The sequence below is a fragment of the Nanorana parkeri genome, unplaced genomic scaffold (genome assembly GCF_000935625.1).
Source record: "Nanorana parkeri isolate BGI_ZX_2015 unplaced genomic scaffold, ASM93562v1 scaffold22, whole genome shotgun sequence".
Classification (NCBI taxonomy): domain Eukaryota; kingdom Metazoa; phylum Chordata; class Amphibia; order Anura; family Dicroglossidae; genus Nanorana; species Nanorana parkeri.
The window spans coordinates 1,423,981-1,436,931 of record NW_017306290.1 but is presented as its reverse complement, the minus strand read 5'-3'; the positions used below and the strand labels follow the sequence as shown (position 1 = coordinate 1,436,931).

Genomic DNA, 12,951 nt, shown 5'->3' with positions numbered 1-12,951 from the left:
AACCTCTCTATGAGAAATGGAAGGCAGATATACCTGCCTTGACAGAGGATCTTTGGGAGGATTGTGTCCAGACTTACATTCCCACAGTGATCTCCCCCAGAGAACGATTTATCCAGCTCAAATTTCTACATAGGGCCTACTACACCCCGACTAGACTGGCTAAAATCTATCCCACTGCTGATGCAGGGTGTACTCGGTGTGGAGGGGAGGAGGGCACCTTTCTACATATGATGTGGTCGTGTGATGAGCTCCGGTCTTACTGGGAGTCAGTGGTTTCTACGATAAGTGCGGTGTCCGGACATCAGCTTGACATGGACCCGTTGATATTCCTGCTGGGATGTGGAGAGACGCTGCGGGCTCCTAAGGCAACAAAGCTTCTTATATTCCATGTGGCTTTCTATGCCCGCAGGGAAATTATTCTGAGGTGGAAGCTGCCCTCCCCTCCTACGGTGGGACAATGGTTGGGCACGATTGATCGGATGCTTCCGATATACAGACTAACATATATGGGCCGGAACTGTGCTCGCAAATTTGATCGGATCTGGGGGGAGTGGGTGGCGGCTAGGGGTCTCACCCTGGAGGGCCCGAGTGGGGAGACCTTGCTCCCGCCTGCATCGCCTGAGAGGTAGTCCGGAGGGAGTGGGCTGAGGTCTCGAGAGTTGGGGGGGAAATGAGTGACGTGGTTGACCGGAGAGGAGTTCCTGAGAACACCCTTCCCCCCGTCTCCGGAAATAGGCCTGATCCTATGTCTGACCTTCGGTCCTCTTGCTTTGGGTTTCTCCCCCCCCCGCCCTTGCTCCTTCCCTCTCCCTTCTCTCCTCGGCTACTCCTGCCCTTCTGATGCTGACCTGGTATTCCTTTCCGTCCCCCTCTTCTGCCCCTCTTTCTTTGCTGGAATGCTCCTTCCCTCTACTCCTCTCCCCCCTCATCTTACTCCTCTGCTGGACCCTATGGGGGCCTGCCCTCAGTGGTCTGACTGACCCTGGGTTTTGTTTTGGTAGTGTCCCAGAAACAGAGTGTACCGATCCACAAGTCGTTTTATTTTGATGTATTTGTCTACTTGTATCTGTATCTTTAGTTTTTGAGTTATCATTATTGTATTGTCTTGTACTGACTGCTGAGATGCGGAGTTTAGAATGTTGCTCTGTAATTGTCATTGTCTTACTGTGATTGTTTTATGTATGAAAATTCAATAAAAACTTTACCTGTTAAAAAAAAAAAAGATCACTCTGCTACTTCCTAGTTGAGCAATACTGCTTCAATGGTTCACCGTCACTGTTTACTAGGCTAGCTCCCTGCTCTTCATAGAGGCCCATTTAGGAGGCCGGTAGCAGAGAAGGTAAACAGCATGATCAGAAATCTATGCACGTCAACTATGTGGCTGTGAAGTATGTAAAATGTGCGTAAATCACAAGATTGGTGACAAATCCTTTGGCACATGGGACGGTAAAGATATGTTATTTCGGTGTATTTCGCAGTTTGTGCAGAGTTTGCACAACAAGGTAAACACAGTGCATGAAATCATACAGCAGCCTAATTTAGGAAAATGATACTGTGGTGCATGGGATGCACCTCTCCATTTGTTGCAACATTTATTGCTACGTAGGTTAGTGGTTGTGGGTTCAGCTTCTTGCATATTTGCAGCTGGGGAGGACACCTGCCTGACAATGGCAAAAAAGTAGGCAGTGGCTCCTGGTGTGAGGAGTGGGGTGAAGCTTGTGTTCAAGGACCTGCAAGTCTGGGAGTGATATCACAAGTCACATGACTAAAACTAGCATGTCAAGATTAAAGAACAGTATTCCGATTTGCACATACACACTCATTTATGAATGTGTGCTGTAGATGCATCCTTCATGCAGAGCCGCTGCAAGGCTCCACACTGAAGGACTGGACTGTCAAACGGAAAGTCCAACTCCACAAGCCCCACAGAGAGTGGTTTACCTTGTGTAGTCTGTGGGGCTCTGCTGTAACTCTGACAGGTGGTTTCACTGTGCTCTGTGTATTTGGAGCCACTGTTGGCACTTCTGGTACAGAGAGGATAACTTAAAGGAAGTGAAGCTGATGGCAAAGTCCTGTAGACTGCATCGGAAACGTTTTGGAGTTCTGACAGCACCCATCCCTGCTGCCCCCCAATTCTATCAACAGAGCCTCAGAGCGGGGAAACTCTTGCCTTTTCATCTCAAACTCTGATCCCAAATACTGCTTATTTGGAGTCTAAATGTTTTAGTAGACATATGACATTTGTACCCTAAAACAATTACTATGTACAGATGAAAAGCTTTTGCTTTCCAAGGAAGAAAAATATATTTGTATTAAACTGTAACCAAATTTGCTGACAGTCTTTCTTCTTCATCTAACAGATAAATGGGAGGTATAATCCAAATACAAAGTGAATTGAAACGTGTTAAGGAATAGCAGAAAGAATAAAGCTGTCACACTTCTGTAGCCTTAAAATGAATACGTATTTCTTTAAAAAGATAATGACTATACAATTATTATCAGTTAACAAATCTAATGATGAAACAAGCAGCAGCTGAAATACAATTACCTGCAAGCAGACAAGTTTGTTTTTGGTACAATCTAATGACCATAATGAAAATGTACTTTGAGTTTCAAAGATATTAAAAATTCATGCATTCAAATTAAAATGTGCACATATAAAGTATCTACTTACAAGAATTCTTTGATAAAACAAACTAAAAGTTCAGAACGTGGTCAAGCTTGGGGCATATAACTACTGGAATTTTAAATCTAACCAATTTTTAAAAAGTAAAAAAACCAGACACTAATGGTTTAAAAAAATGTAAAGGGTGACAGCTTCATCAGTGTGTGAGACAAGGCAACAAAATCCTTCCCAAACAAGAAAAAAACAAAAAAAACCTTGTACATGCCTAGGGTAACAGGTGTACAGGACCCAGCAGTGTGCTCTAATATCCATAGAGGAATACCTTGAAGAATGCATGGAATGGGATGGTCCTTGCAGCTGTAGAAGCCAAGACAGCTTGCTGATCTTCCAGATGCAGAGTAGTACTAGTCACATGCAGCATTTTAGTGGACAGGGTAGTGTGAACAGGCCTTCAGGCCCCGTTTACACCAGGGCACTGAAAAGCAATTTTAAAAAAACGCTTAAAATCGAGCTGAACAGCGCAGTTCCAGTGAAAGCAGTATGAAATCAACTTCTCTCTTTAGTTCGTTCAGTTAAAGGAGAACTAGGGGTAAGTATTTTCCCCCATATTTCTCTTAAGGTCTCGGGAGAACATAAACTAGCGTCCTCCCATTACCCAAAGCTCAGTTTATCGTGAGCTATAGCTCGCGGTATACTGAGATCGCTGCAGCCGGGGACGGATCCAGACATTACTGTCAAGATCCACCCAGCTGCGTGAGTGACAGCTGGCTCTGCCTATCTAGAGGCAGAGCCAGCTGTACCCGCCACCTCCCCTTCCATTTCTCCAGTCAGCGCTGGAGGATCGGAGCGGGGAGGTCATGACTCTCTGCAGGGACATGATCGAGAAGTGAGCAAGCAACGGTATGCTTTCTCACTTCCCGATCTATTGAGCCAACGTGTGACAGTTTCATTGTCACACGCCGGCTCGAACTATGAGGCTGAGTGATTCTCACTCTCCTCATAGTTCCTCCTTTAAGCTTTGAAAATGAAAGGTGGATGCTGATTGCCATGCACTGCTGCTCCAGATTTAGTTTGCTCCAGTTTTGATAAATTCCTCTGTATATTCCAAGTGCATCAAAGCAAAAAGTCTGTTTGCTTTCAGTACTAGTCAACCACAGTCTGAGTTGAGAAGCCTGTCCCCTGCCAGCATTCTGCAATAGGACCCTTACTCGCTCTGGGGATGCAACGGTCTCTTTGCAGAGGTCAGACGTACCCTGAGTCGGAGCTAAAGCTCTCCAATCAGGAGGATACATCAGCTTTGTTGATTGCAGACATGTAGGTCTGATTCTGCATTTTAGACCCCTGCAATAAAAACACTGCTTCTCCACAGACATCTAGGGTTCCCACTCTGCAGTACAGTATATTCTGATGCCTCTGGAAAGTATTTAGCAGATTTAAACTAAACACTAACAATGCCAATCAAGAACCCATTCTGCCAGTTAGCTATCTGAAAATAAAATATCTGTGTGTAGCAGCAGCTGACAGGCACTTTACTTCAGGAGATAAAACAAGGCCAAATGTGCATGTATTGGAGAAATATACTGAATTACTTTTTTTTATTGTGCCCTTACATACACTTTAACCCCTTCATGACTGGCACTTTTTACATTTTTGCTGTGTGATTCTTCTACGGCAGTGACATACTTCCTTACTAAGTGCACCCACACATTATATATTGTTTTTTAGAGGACAGATCGTGCTATATATTTATATCACATATGTGTGCTTAATATCTTACTTAGGAAAATATAAAATATTGGGGAAAAAATGAGGAAAAAAAAAAATGTAAAAGAAAACACTTTCCCCAGTTTTGATTATTTTGTTTAGAAAAATAGCACAACTAATAGCACAACTAAAAAAAAATGCAATAAATGCATGCATTTGTCCTTTATTTGGAAACCCCTCAAATCCCTAGGACTGTAGATTTTCTGTACTTTTGAGCCTAAAATTAAAAGCCAACATTAAATTTGTATTTCTCCAATAGCCAATAGTGGTCACCTGGCATATAATGTCACTGTCACTAAGGGTCACACTTCGTGACAGCGACATACCTTGAACATGTGATGACGTCAGCAGCCTTTAGACCAGGGGCGCCCATAATTTTTCGTCTGGAGATCTACTTTTCAAATGACGAGCTCAATGAGATCTACCAACGAAAAAACACCTGTATTCAGGGGCGGGAGGCGCTGAAGTCAATGGCACCGCAGCCAGGCCCCTAGCCCACAGTGCGATCGCCTGCACCCGGAAGCCAGGCAGATTAGTGCTGCGTTCCAGTCCAGTGCGATCCGCAAAAAAGCTGCGAGCACTATTTTTGCAGATCGCACTGGAACGGAATGCAGGCACTGTCCTCCCGCGGTTCTCGTGTGGCTGACGTTGCACATAGGGAGCGGTGTCCTGCCCCTTTCCATCTGCAGCGTCTGACACATTCAGCCGGCAGCCGCACGAGCAGCGGGGGAGCATAGCATTAGCCAGCTTCTTTTGAGCCAGAGGCAAGAAAAAAAAAACGTTATTATTTCTTATTTAATTTGCAATTTTTTTTTTCTAAACAGCCCCCCGATATTTCCCTTCAAAATAGAAAAAGAAATTGAGGACACAATGTCTCTATTCTAAGTGAAAGGAAAGCACAGAGGCTTCCCATTCATTCAGAATTTTTTTTTACTATCATCCAGTTTTGGGGAGGAGCCTCTGTACAGAGTGCTTCTCCCCATTGAGAAACTCATGAATGAACAGGAAGTGATGTAAATCACATCCTGTTCATTTATAACTGGGGACACGAGCAGAGGCAGCAGGGCAATCCGACGAGAAGTGTAAGAAGCACTTCAGCCGCGGGGGGTGGAGCCGCTGTCACAGAACTAAGGCCGAGCTACGCGATCGACTGCTAGATCGCGATATGGGCACCCCTGCTTTAGACCGTCAGAGCCCAGGGTAGAAAAGGCTACGGGGACCAGTATAGAAGCTCAGAAGAAGCTGGCGGGATCAAGGATCAGATCTTTATTTAAGGCCTGTAGACAAAATGAGTACTTAACCAGTGCGGTGGTAGCCCCACTGCAAGGTTAGGTTTTTCATTTGCCCAGAGTTCTTCTATCAAAAAGGTACTTTTGATATTAAACAATTTTAAGATGATTGAAAGTGCATCAACTACTTCTAAATACCGAAATTCTCTTTAGCATTCAAAAATATTACATTAAATTAAAAGTTTTCACACTTAAGTTTTACATTGAAAGTCTTTTTATTTTGCCCCAAGTGACTTCAAAGCTTCTAGCGCTGCAATGCTCTGGAGCCTAAGGCACTACAGCAATCCCTCTGGTATTACTTCAAAACTTAGTCATGCCTGGCTTACCTACTGGATACGAAATCTGATTAGGTTATGCATATGAACCACAGCAATCTCCAATCCAGCCAGTGGCATCGGAATTGTACTTATGTCTTACTACTTTAATCAGGCAGACTTGTCAGATTTGAAGAAAGAAAAAAACACTAAAAAGGGATAACAGTCTGAGCAGCATTAAAGGCTTTTAAACTGCAATTTTAAAACACATTAGCTCTTCACAATAGCCAAAGACTCCGAGCAAATCTGCAAAAGAACGTGTTACTACTTTTTTTCCTCTGTGATCCATCATCACAGACCCAAGCAAGTGTGCAAACATAACTTCTTACCTCTTATACCCTGTGATCAGAAAACTGTCATTGCACAGTTCCAGGGCAAAATAAAAATGGTTTTGTTTATATTCATCTGTCTGGAGTCTGCACAGCAGGACTGACAACCACAAGAAAGGAAATCTAGAGATCCCTCTAGACTGCTTTCTACAACTGGCTGACTGGGATATCATAGGATGACTGGCTTAACCAAGCTGATGGTTGTAGCTTCTCATCTGTTTGTTCAGTAATTACATGTATTCCCCTAGAGTAAAATGTGGTACATAAATCATTCATGGCTCCTGGCACTGAAGACACTGCATCAAATATGTGAAACAGTATACAGAGTGATTTAACTTTTTACTACAAAAGTAACTTTAAAAAAATATATAAAATTACATTGTTTTTGGCACCCGAGTCCCCTTGCTCTAAACAGATCCTGACTAACAGCCCATTCACACTATGCATTGTTTTAAAGAAGTGCACTAATGCAACACATTATCCTACATTAAGATGCACTGTATTAAGGAAGCACATTTTTTGTTTGCATAACGTAATATAATAGAGGAATATAACTCCTGTCAGCTTGTCCCATTGGCAAGATTTCCCTTTACTTCCTGTCCAATAGCCAAAACAGGAAGTGAGGGGAAATCCCTCCAAAGTAAGGAAAATCCCTGGTGGTCACCCCCACCACATCATCCCCTTTGGAAGATTTCTCATCTATTCTTTTTCTGGTGACTCCAGAATTTGGGATTTACTTTCAATGGGAACACAAATAGCAATAAAAAAAACTGACAGTGGTTCTAATTCCTCTCCACTCTATCCAAAACTAAAAAAAAAAAAAAATCAGACCTGCTTTTTTTTTTTCTTTAAACGCAGCACACCACAGCATGCAGCAAGTGCCGTATGGTGAACCACACATGGTTGTGTTGCCTGCTACTATAATAATGTGTGAATGCCATTCAAAGTAAATACCACAACGCCCTCTTCTGCAGCTTGTGTGTACCACACCATACCACAACGCATGTAGATATGCCCTTGACGATTTGTAAAGATTTACAATTAGGGAGATAAAATATTCTGAGCTACAATTACGGTCCATTTATAGGACTAATAATTTTTTTTAAATTACTGAATACTGTGCATTCCAAGGAATAAGCTTAGGGTATAAAGTAAAATGCAAGTACTTGCAAACTCAAAATATATTTGAGATGATATATGGAAGCAATTTCTCCTGCAGTAATAATGCAAAATCATTTTCACACCAGCAGATATTTCTTGGCTGATTTGAAAAACTGCTCTAAGGTAGTAAACAGTGACAGAGAACATTAAAATCATTTGCATATTCACCACAATTAGGATCTAAAATACTGAAAGGCATTGCAGAAGCAGTAAAAGGCCTCGTGTACACACTCAAAACACTAATTTAAGTACAACAACCAGGGCTCTGATGGTTGCAATGTGCCCCTCTTATTCTTCTAAGTTGGCCGCTTAGCCCTCATTCACACCTATAGTTAAAGGAGAACTATGGGGTTAAGGCTTAGTTCTCCTTAGGGTAACGGGAGGACACAAACTACCGTCCTCCCGTCACCCTAGGCTCAGTAAACCGCGAGCTGAGACGCCGCAGTATAGCGCGAGCTACTGCTCGCGGTATACTGAGACGCCGCAGCTGAAGCGGATCCCGGCACAATTGCGTGACTGACAGCTGGCTCTGCCTATCTAGAGGCAGAGCCAGCTGTACTCCCCCTCCCACATCCGTTCAGTCAGTCAGCGCTGGCGGATCGGAGCGGGGAGGGTGGAATCCAGCCCCTCCGTCACGGCAGAGAGCGGTGAAAGGATCGAGAGGTGAGCGAACGCTCCCGATCTACTGAGCCTACCTGCGACAGTCTCATTGTCACAGGTCGGCTAGAACTAGGAGGTGAGTGAAAAGCACTCATCTCATAGTACTCCTTTAAGGTGCGTTTAGGGAATCCTGCAGCAGGAATCCCAAATCTGCTGTTTACAAGCTGCGTTTAAGGTAATGTTCGGATGACAGCGGCTGCATTGGAACGCCAGCACAATGCATGTAATCCTATGAGATTTGATTACATGCAGTTAAGAATCAATCACTATCCCTGGGCCCACAATCACATCTCATACAATTACATGCTGTGTGCCAGCAGCATTCTGCCGCTTTCAAATGCACCCTCTGTCACCCGAACATTACCTTGAATGGGTGACAGCTGCCGCTTGTAAACAGCAAATTTGGAATTCCTGTTGCTGAACAATGGCCAGTTCCTGATGCAGGAATCCCTAAATGCACCATAACTATAGGTGTAAATAAATGCTCACTGGGGCATACAAAAGGTTTATAGTCATTAGAGCGGTCAACTGCAGTTTGCATAAATGTGTGTCAGTTTTCAGGATTTGGGGCCTCTCTGGAAATAAACTGAAAAGAAGTACCTGCTGTATGAACCAGAAGCAAGTTTCGTATACTTCTAGAAGCCACAGGTACACTTTACAGGTGTCAAAGGGCCAAAATTGTGGTCACAGGTGTATTTTTGTGGACGGTCTCTGCAACTGCAATATCCATACATTTTAGTTGGCAGAGTTTTTTTGTGCCTGTTCTTTCTCTGACACAATGATATCAAGTAACCGATGAAAGGGCAGGTTGAGTAGTGAAGTGACCCAAAAAGAAGACAATGTTGTGTGAAGAGCAGTGAAAAGCTGTTTACTGTACCGTTTACTCCTGAAACAATACTGCTCAAGTAAAAAAATCTGTGTTCTGTTTTATAGCAGCCTGCTTAAAAGTAATTTTTATTCAACTCTTTAACTTGCAAGCTTTCTGATTATTGTATTTGTTATACAGGTGTGCAGTTCGGCAAGAGCCTACAAACTTAAAGTATCATTAAACCCTCCGTTTTTTTTTTGCATACATCTACTGCCAGCAAGGGCAAGTAGATGCAGGGCCATCTTTAATATTAATTGGACCCTGGGCAAACATTTTCTTGGGCCCCCTGCCCCCTACCTGCCTCTCTCCCGCCATGCACTTTCGCTCTCCAAAAAGAGCAGATAGGAGGAAACCTTAGAGGGAGAGATGACCCTGCATGAGACGTCGCGCTATGCGGCGTACAGCAGGGGCCTGAGCAACACTATGCAGTGATTAGGAATGCAGAGCATGGTGGTAAAAAACACAGCACAAGGTAGTAAACAACGCAGAGTGCGGCAATCCCTGTGCGGCCGCACTGCTCGCACACCCCTAAGGCCGGCCCTGCGTGTGTATATTTTGCAGGCTCAAGGGGCAGCTGCTTTGGACCCCAGAAGAATGACTGGGCCCCGGGCAACTGCCCCTTTTGCCCTGTGTTAAAGACTGCCCTGAGTAGATGTATGCAAAAAGTGTTTAAAAAAACGATTTAAAAAGGTCAATATGTACCTGCGTCTTCCCCGCACGCTCCCGTCCGAAAATGTGAAAATTCTCAAGCGGCTGCAAAGCATCTTATGGAGGGCGCATGCGCAGTTCACATTTTCGGCCGGGAGGCGAGGCGAGACACAAGGTAAGTCTATGGACGCGTGCACCCGCATGCAGACACCGTGGGACAGGAACTGCCAGCAATGACTAGAGGAGTCAGCGCTGGATCGGACACCCGCCGCACCACTGGAGGGACAGATGAAAACGACAAGAAGATCGGATTAAGAGACATAATTTAAGGTAAGTGCTGACATTAACATTGGGGGGGAGAAAAAGATTGACTTTAATGTTAGTAAGTCACTAGAGGCTTAATGGAACCAAACTGCCAATACTAAGCATTTGAAAATGCTTGTTCCCCTGGCTGTATCCTGCCTTCAATGCTTTGTGTCACACATCCTAAACAAGCATTCAGAGAAGGACTGATTATATGGACAGTGGCTCAAAATGTAGAAGCCAGAAGGGTCTGCATAACAGCCAGACAATAAGAACTTTTCAGTCCCTGCACATCTCATGACAGGAGACAGAAATGCATTCATATTTTAAAAAAATTGCCATACAGCTGCAGTTTTGGGGAAAACCGCTCGTTTTTCATTCGATTAGTCCACACAGAAGAATTTTAGATTGGAAAATTACTCTTAAATTCTGGGACCTAATTAAACTTAAATGTTGCATTAAACCAAGTTCCTCTAATGCAGCCTCTCTCAACTAGGGATCTGTGATAACCTTGGGTTTCTCCAGAGGTTGCTAGCGGCCCCTCAAGCTGTAAGCAATGGTGGATTTGACCTCTTGACTGAGGACCAGAGTGTCAAAGGGCTTTTGTTTGCATCAGAACAAGTCTATGGGAAGGCAAAAGCAGCTGAGACAGGTCAACTGTAGGTCAAATGCAAGCAAATTTTGAAACGGATGTGAAAAGCATGCTACATTTGCCCATCGAAAGTCCATCGACATAGGCCCTTCTGGTACCTGCACAGGACAAGGGATGTCAGCACTTGGCAAAGAGCCTCTCTTTTCGTCTCACAGAAAAGTAAAAACTAACAATATTTTAAGCCGTCTGTGAGGGTGTAATTTTTTCCCACTGACCAATAGAAAAGTGGAATTCTCTAAGGGTCACCACACACACACACACATTACAATCTGGTGGTACAATCACTGTACAATCAACTTTAGATCTACCAAAGCTGTGCAATATGAGGACCTACGTAAGGTGCCCATACACCTTACGATTATCGTACGATTTTCGTATGCGATCGACTTTTCGGCCGATAATCGTATGTGTGCATTGCAGTGTCCGACCGACAGTACAATCCTACGACTTTTGACAGTCAAGCATGCTTGAAAACTTTGCTAGATCGTACGATAGTCGTAAGGTTGCTGGCGTTTCCGTCCGTCAAAAGTCGTACGATCTACACTGCGCTTGCGCTAACGAAAATACGGCAAATCAATTACCGCATTTCGTCCAGGTGCTTTTCGTTAATTACGGCTAAATTAATCTTGCAATCATCAGGGCAGGATAGGGCTGCCGTACGAAAATCGTACGACTATTCGATCGGACAAAAAGTTTCGTCCGATAATCATAAGGTGTATGTGCACCTTTAATCTATCCAAATCAATCTGTATACAATGAGCTAGGCCCTTGTACTACACATTTGTTGGTAGATCGAAGGGCTAGTTCACACCAGATGCAGTTCTGATGCAGTCCGTTCAGGTTGGCAGGTGCATCAAAAACACATCACAATGCTTTCCTATGGGATTTCTGGGGCTCTAGTCACACCAGTGCAGTTAGTTCAGGTGCAGTCAGAAAAAGTACTGCTTGCCACATATGATTGCAACGGAACGCATGCAAACGCATAAAAAATGGATTTTTTTTTAACCAGAATGGATATCATCCTGGGACTTTCTCTTAGTGGGCAGTGGAGATTTACTATGAAGGGAGCATTGCAGCCATCTGTGACATGGATGCAGATGTGTTCAAATATGTGGAGACGTGTCCACTCCTCTGTGACCCCGAGCATCCGCAGTACAAAAATAACCACTAAAAGATGGGGAAGTGGTGAGAGATCACCGCAAAAAAGTACCCTGATTTCTCCACCATGAATAAGGTGCAGAAAGAAAAATGTGGGGAGTGAAGTCTTTCAACAGTTTACTTTAATGTTTTATATACAGAATTGATACTACCCATGTACTACAGACTATGCATAATCTTTCACCCGTTTAACCCTCCTGCGAAGATGTTGTCTGAGAATGGCTACAGCCAACACTAACAACATCCCTGCAAAGGAAGCCTGTCTGAGCTACAACTTGACGCCAAACAACGAAGAAAATCGCACCGACAGGAAGAAAGAAGTGACATAACGGTCTAATTTTAATTTTCATGTAAAAAAAACACTATAAACAAAAACGCAACCGTACAGCAGCTGCACAGACACACACAGTTCTGATGCAGTTATGGTGTGAACAAGCCCTAAAGGAGATGGTACGATCAGATTGTAATGTGTGTGGTGCGCTTAAATTGTCAAATGCATTGGGGCAGTTTTCTCACTGACTGCTAATGTAACTGAGAAATCTTTCCCCTGACCCCATGATGTTAGGGGGCCCTTCTCAATGGACCATCAATGTAAGGAGCACTACAATTTTCTATATATCCATTTCTGGAGATTATTAGTTTGTCTTGCTAAAAATAAATTTTGTCATTCAGCAGTGGGTAAAAAAAAAGTATCTACAGAATATCTACAGGTATCGAAAAGAAACCACATTCTTTATGCTTTTATTTATTACCAATCTACAACTTACTGATACATTAGTGAGATGGAGATACCATTTTTAGCTGGAGTTTCTTCAGACCTAAGAATAATTTCAAGGACTAAAAAAAGGTCAAGAAACTGTTCTATCCATGTCGATATACAAGAAGCATTAAAAAGGGCCTTTTACACATGTATACCTGCAGCATCATATACTGCAGTCCATTTTTTTGCATATTACATGGTAGGTTTAGAAAGCATTCCTATGCATTTTTATTATACTGCCATGTGCATTTTTAACATCCATCAAGTTTTTTTTTCTCAATGTGCTAATCTTAAAAAAAAAATTATTATTGGCGCCGAAGCTACTACCGAATATGCAGTGTGCGAACAGCAGCGGCAGCCACTGTTCACATGTAACTGCTCATACTTTAAAGAAGCGATGCACTTATGCTGTTTTTTCA

General features: G+C 43.3%; 1 protein-coding gene across 1 annotated transcript in view; it reads right to left on the bottom strand.

Annotated features, from left to right (window-relative positions):
• The window catches only part of MAN1A1 (mannosidase alpha class 1A member 1), a 174,470-nt gene that overhangs the window by 93,166 nt on the left and 68,353 nt on the right, over window positions 1–12,951 (bottom strand). The gene's annotated exons all lie outside the window — the stretch shown is intronic.